Source organism: Octopus sinensis, linkage group LG2, assembly GCF_006345805.1.
Source record: "Octopus sinensis linkage group LG2, ASM634580v1, whole genome shotgun sequence".
Classification (NCBI taxonomy): domain Eukaryota; kingdom Metazoa; phylum Mollusca; class Cephalopoda; order Octopoda; family Octopodidae; genus Octopus; species Octopus sinensis.
In genome coordinates this window covers 199,639,702-199,645,771 of record NC_042998.1, presented here as the reverse complement: position 1 = coordinate 199,645,771, position 6,070 = coordinate 199,639,702, and the positions used below count along the sequence as shown (strand labels likewise).

At 35.5% G+C, this 6,070-nt stretch overlaps 1 long non-coding RNA gene across 1 annotated transcript in view; it reads left to right on the top strand.

Moving 5' to 3' along the window:
* The window catches only part of LOC118762370, a 12,936-nt gene extending 9,228 nt beyond the window's left edge, over positions 1-3,708 (top strand). Inside the window, exons 2-4 of the long non-coding RNA XR_004998113.1 lie at positions 1,554-1,688; positions 1,840-2,003; positions 3,308-3,708. This is a non-coding gene — a long non-coding RNA (uncharacterized LOC118762370). The remainder of the gene's footprint in view (positions 1-1,553; positions 1,689-1,839; positions 2,004-3,307) is intronic.
* The last annotated feature ends 2,362 nt before the right edge of the window (positions 3,709-6,070 follow it).

Below are 6,070 nucleotides of genomic sequence, written 5' to 3'. Positions count from 1 at the left end.
TATATATATATATATGTATGTATTATAATATTATATATGGGCAATCATACGTATGCACGCGCACACGCAGCACACATACATGCATACAGGTGTCTGTTCGTCTCCAAGGATCTTGTCTGAACTTCTTTTACATTCTTTTCACATATTTACAACTTGTATTGCTACACACAGGTATGCAAATTTTATAAATATATATATATTTATGTGCATTGCATAATGCTGTTTTCTTAATATAGTATTTTTTTATGTATACACACACACACACACATATATATATATCCGATGCACACACGCTTTCTTTCTCTCTTCCTCTCTCTCTCTCTCTCTCTCTCTCTCTCTCGCTCTCTCTCGTTCTCTCTCTCTCTCTCTCTCCTCTCTCTCTCTCTCTCTCTCTCTCTCAATCACTCACCCTCAATACATTTCTGATACTGCTGTGCTATACTGTTAACGTGTTGTTTCGAAGCTATAAAACTTGAAATAAAATTAAATATAACTACACCTAGACTCTGCAAAAGAATTTGCTGAGAACCAGTGAAATATGAGTAAATTAACTTAAACGTTGACAGATATTATTAGTTGAACGTGTAATGAAAGATGGCGGTTATGAATGTAAGTTACATAGAACAAAATCACATTGGCTAGATAAATCATGGATTATAGACATACACACAGAGGCTCACACACACACACACACACACACACACACACACACACGCATATATGTGTGTGTGATTCTAAGTATGTATGTATATACACGTATATATTTATACATACATACATGTATATATATATGTGTGTGTGTGTGCATTCATATGTATTTATGAATATTTATGTCTCTTCCTATATATATATGTATGTGTATGTGTGTGTATCTATAAATGTGTGTGTGCATGTGTGCAGATATACACACACACATACGCACACATACTCATGCACATATATACGCAGAGAGGGGGGAGAGTAGAGGGAGGAGAGGAGAGAGAAGGCCAAAGAATTATGCTTCAAAATATGAAACATTTTGTTTATATCTCGTTTTTTTACATTTTCTTTCTCGCGAAATTTTTCTGAAGATAGATTGGTCCTTATGAGAAAGAATGCTTTAATATATATTTTTTTGTTTGTTGTTCTTGTTAGTTCGTTCGTTTATTTTTCTCCATATTTTTGTCATTATTTGTATTTATTGATTGTTGTGTTGGTTGATATTGTTGCTGACATTGCAGTTGGAGTTATTTTATTTTTCATCGTGATTTCTGTTTTTCCACATGTAAATTCTGGCTTTTTATTTGATGCTTGTATTTCCTTGTTATTGTTGTTGTTGTTGCTGTTGTTTTTTTTTTATTGTTTTATTGTTTTCCGGTGTCGTCGGTTGCAGCGGTAACGTTATTGCTGATATTATTGTTGTTGTCTCATCGTTTTGTGATTTGCTTTTATATTTTATTTAAGAAAAAGGAAAGCAAGTAGAAATCAAGACTGTGTTATGAAAACCGTTCCCAGAACGTTCAAAACTGAGAATATTTGCTTCTGTGACTTTAATAGTTTTTCAATATTTTCAGTTTCTGAAATTCTGCTAACAATTGAATCCGATGACAGAGAAATTAAAAACGAAAATTTAAATACTGACAAAGAATACTTTCGAATATGGCGTCAAAACTTCTAAGACATCTGTGGTGAATACAGCAGAGAAAATGGTAGGCTCCAAGCGATCCAACACTACCATATGTATTTGATTACCCGATAAAGTCAGTTCACTTCTCCTTGTACTGTCGACGCTCTTCAGAAAGCATGATCCAAAAATATTTCATTTAAATCTTTTTACATTGTATAGCTTCTTTCTTACAGTTGAAGGGAAAACATTATATCATAATGCAGAATTATTATCGGGGCTGTGGTGTTTCTTTGTACAGAAATTAGGATAATCATAACTAGAAAATCGCCATCCAGTAGAGTGGTAAATAATTCTCAGACCGTGACATTACAAATGCTTTGTCACAGACGAATAAAAAGTAAATTTCATTAGTTCTCTTTCTCTCTCTCTCTCTCCTTCCTTTTCTCTCTTTCTCTCCCCCCGCTCTCTCTCTCTCTCCTTCTCTCACCTCTCGTTGTTTCCCTTTTTGCATCTATTTCTCTTTTTCTCCTGCGCTCTTTCTGTCGCTTTCTCTATTCCCTTCTCTCTTTACAACTTTGTAAACGAAAATTTGCAAACCACACCTATCTAAACAAAGCTCCTTACTCCCGCTCAAACATCTTCTTTCTTTGTTTCTCATGCCCCATTCCAAATAAACCACACTGAACACGTTAACAAGTAATTTATTCTAAGTGCTAAGAAGCTGAGAAACCCACAAATCCCTAAGTGTTTATTGATGCTTTGCATTAAGTGAGCCCATATCGAGTAGAGCGACGATTAAAATCAATCCAGTTGTGAAAGTTGTGACATATTTTCAATGTATATTTTATGTAGTACTAAGTTATCTATGTCCCTTGATTTTTAACATTGCAGGGTGTCATCTGAGGGGTGCTTTCCATTTCAGTTCCAGCCATGACATCGAAGCATATGACACATAGGCATCAACCTATCTACAAAAGTTAGAAAGAACGAGAGAACACAATGGTAAGTTCACCTGAACTCATTAGTGTGTTGTAGCTGACTTTGAATTTCCAAACAACAATGTAATCTTCATTAAGATAATCTCAGCCTGATGATTAGATATGTTGGTCAGAGTTCATTGCATAATTATTGCATCATGAGCTTCAGCTTTTTAAGAAACATATGTAGCGTTCATTTTACATGTTCCGTTCACTCAATTTGGATTTTCTGTTCGCAATTTTAGCAGTGTATTTGTTGCTAACAATGAACTGTATAGAAACTCGCAACAACTTCGATATAGAGAAAAGTACGTAACTCGATGCCAATAAATTATTGTTTCTTATCGTATACTGTTCACTTTTTGTTCTCTATACCAGCCACTTACTGTTTGAAGCTGAGAAACTTCCCATACTCGGTTTCCCGCATCATATTTGTGTGTGTGTGTATGTGAGTGTGTGTGTGTGTGTGTGTGTGTGTGTGTGTGTGTGAGTGTGTGTATGTGTGTGTGTGTGTGTGTGTGAAATTATATTTACGCATTTATATAAATACGGGGTTTATAAAGACGAAGAGAAGTATATGTATTACTTTCAGAGTAAATATAATTTATCATTCACTCACCTCTGCACTTCCTCTCATTCTCTTCTCTCTTTCTCTATTTTCATACAACATTATGTCTCTCTATGTCGTCATTTCCCTCTTGATCTATTATTATTTCTCCTGTAGAATTTATATCCAGTGCAGGATTGTGTACGGTTTTGCTATCGGAGCAAGTAATAGCCTATTGAATATTACTAACCAAATGCATTCGAAAATAGAAGTCATTTTCTGAACACTTTCCGCGCCAAATGTTCTGCAGGATAAAACTTGCTATGTCTATCAATTTAAATCGGAACGAAAACCATTGAAGGCAAATCGCTGAAAGCCTCATTAATATCAGTAATGCATAGAGGGGAAAGTGATGTTCTGTAATATATAATCATTCTATAGTTTGTCTTGGAAACCTAAACGAAAGTCTTAGATTTTCCATTTCTGTTTCGAGAAGTTACAATTTAGCCATAAACACTACCGGATTCAGCATCCTATGTTATCCTACCACAAAATAAAACAAGATTTTGACAGTGAAATTTATGAGTTTTTTTTTTTTACTCCTTTCATTTTCATTTTTCCCTTTCAGTTTTGTAATGCCTCAAATGACCTGCAGCAATTTCGTTAGTTTGCAATTCAATGATCCGTTACTGTGTGTTTAATGTCTCCATGTTACAGCACGTTGACTTAGGAATATTGCCAAAAATCTGTTCTACGAATTTCATTGTGTCAGTATGCTTTACTTTACAGACCTATAAGAAATAATGAGTAGATTTAGTTTTAAACGTTTCCTGAGATAGACTAGCATCTTGTACATTAAATGTTGAATATCTCTTAATCGTACAAGATATATGGCTGCACAGAATATTTGGATAAATAGCATCATTACCGTTATCGGTAATTACTATGGCATAAAATCTTATTCCAAATGAGTGAGTTCAAAATTTTGAGTCTGTGAATATCTAGTTCTAATCTGTAATATCTTAGTCTAATCTCAACGAGTTTTATGTTAGATATCTTTGAAACCAGACGTCTTCAATATACAATTTCGTGTAATATTTTCTGCACTTTTTGCATACCGCATTTCCCATATTTCATAATTTAAGTTATGCCATTGATATCGTTCACATGTCACCATGCAGAAACGAACGGAACCTTCTTAGTGATATAAGAAAACTTGTTAAGTTCATTAGACAACATATAGGAAGGGAAACTTTGAAGGGCTGCATTTCTTCTTGAGTTGTACACTAGCTCTCTAGCCCAGTTTAACAGCACTGTCTGGTACCCTGAACAATCACTCTGTTGGAAGTATTCAGACCAAGTCTCTGTAACCCGTACAAAAACCGGTTTTCTTCTTCACTTTCTCCACTAAACCATGCGGTCATGTAATGAAGCATCATTGCCGATACCAATCGTCTTGAAACCCAGCGTCAAAGCAGGACTTCTTATCGCTTGTCCAGGTTCTTTATAATTTCTATTACATTTTTTTTCTAGTACTATTGATCGTTCATAGGAATAGAGTCACTACTATTTGGCTGGTACTTTATTTAATCAACTCTGGAAGAATTAAATATAACACACTTTGAAGTCCTTCTCCGAGCAGAAACGAACGAAATATTCTTAGTGATATAAGAAGACTTGTTAAGTTCATTAGACAACATATAGGGAGGGAAACTTTGAACTTTTGGTGATAACTAAGGATTTGATTGAAAGACACAGTGAAAACAGAAGATAATCAATGGATTTACAAGTTGATTAGAGAAAGACCGGAACAATAACAAAGTAATGAGTGAGGTTGAAAGGGTAGCTATCCATGTTCGTCGATACGTGCGCACAGCACATGAAGCGGGGGGAGGTATCGATGAACCTGATAAACACCAGTTGACTTTAACTTGCTTCCAATTTTCATGGGAAGGCAATTCACTCCATTTATGCAAATTTAAGGAATCACTAAAGAAATTAAAAGTTAGATAAAGGTAAACGACTCACAAGTTAGTATTGCAACGATTATTAAATTTCGGCAAACTGGTTTAATTCTGTTTATCATCAAATTCACTGTTAATTACAATGTAACATTTTTCGTGCAACCTTTCGCTCTATGAAATGTACAAGACAAATGTTGATGAACAGAAAAGGCATTTTAACAGTGTGGGACGCCTCTTTTTTAAACTTATTGAAGAAATGCAGCTATAGGCGCAGGAGTGACTGTGTGGTAAGTACCTTGCTTACCAACCACATGGTTCCGGGTTCAGTCCCACTGCGTGGCACCTTGGGCAAGTGTCTTCTACTATAGCCTCGGGCCAACCAAGGCCTTGTGAGTGGATTTGGTAGACGGAAACTGAAAGAAGCCCGTCGTATATATGTATATATATATGTGTGTGTGTATGTTTGTGTGTATGTTTGTGTATGTTTGTGTGTTTGTCCCCCTAGCATTGCTTGACAACCAATGCTGGTGTGTTTATGTCCCCGTTACTTAGCGGTTCGGCAAAAAGATACCGATAGAATAAGTACTGGGCTTACAAAAGAATAAGTCCCGGGGTCGAGTCGCTCGATTAAAGGCGGTGCTCCAGCATGGCCGCAGTCAAATGACTGAAACAAGTAAAAGAGTAAAAGAGAGTATGTGATAATGAAAATTAGAATAAAAAGTGGAGAAAATTTCACTGAGCAGCACACATTGATATTTACACTTCAATCTATTTTGAGATGAAGGAAGTATCAACTTCATCCCTGCCAAGGTAGATTGATCGGTTTGATACCATGAGGAAGAGCTGAAGATTGTGAAATTTGTAGAAAGATGATAAAAGAAACAAAACGTGTATCAAGTGAACTTCGATGTGAGGAAATCTTAAGCTCTTGAAAGTTTTGTAAGAGAAAGACAAAGAGATACAGCGAAGGTAATGC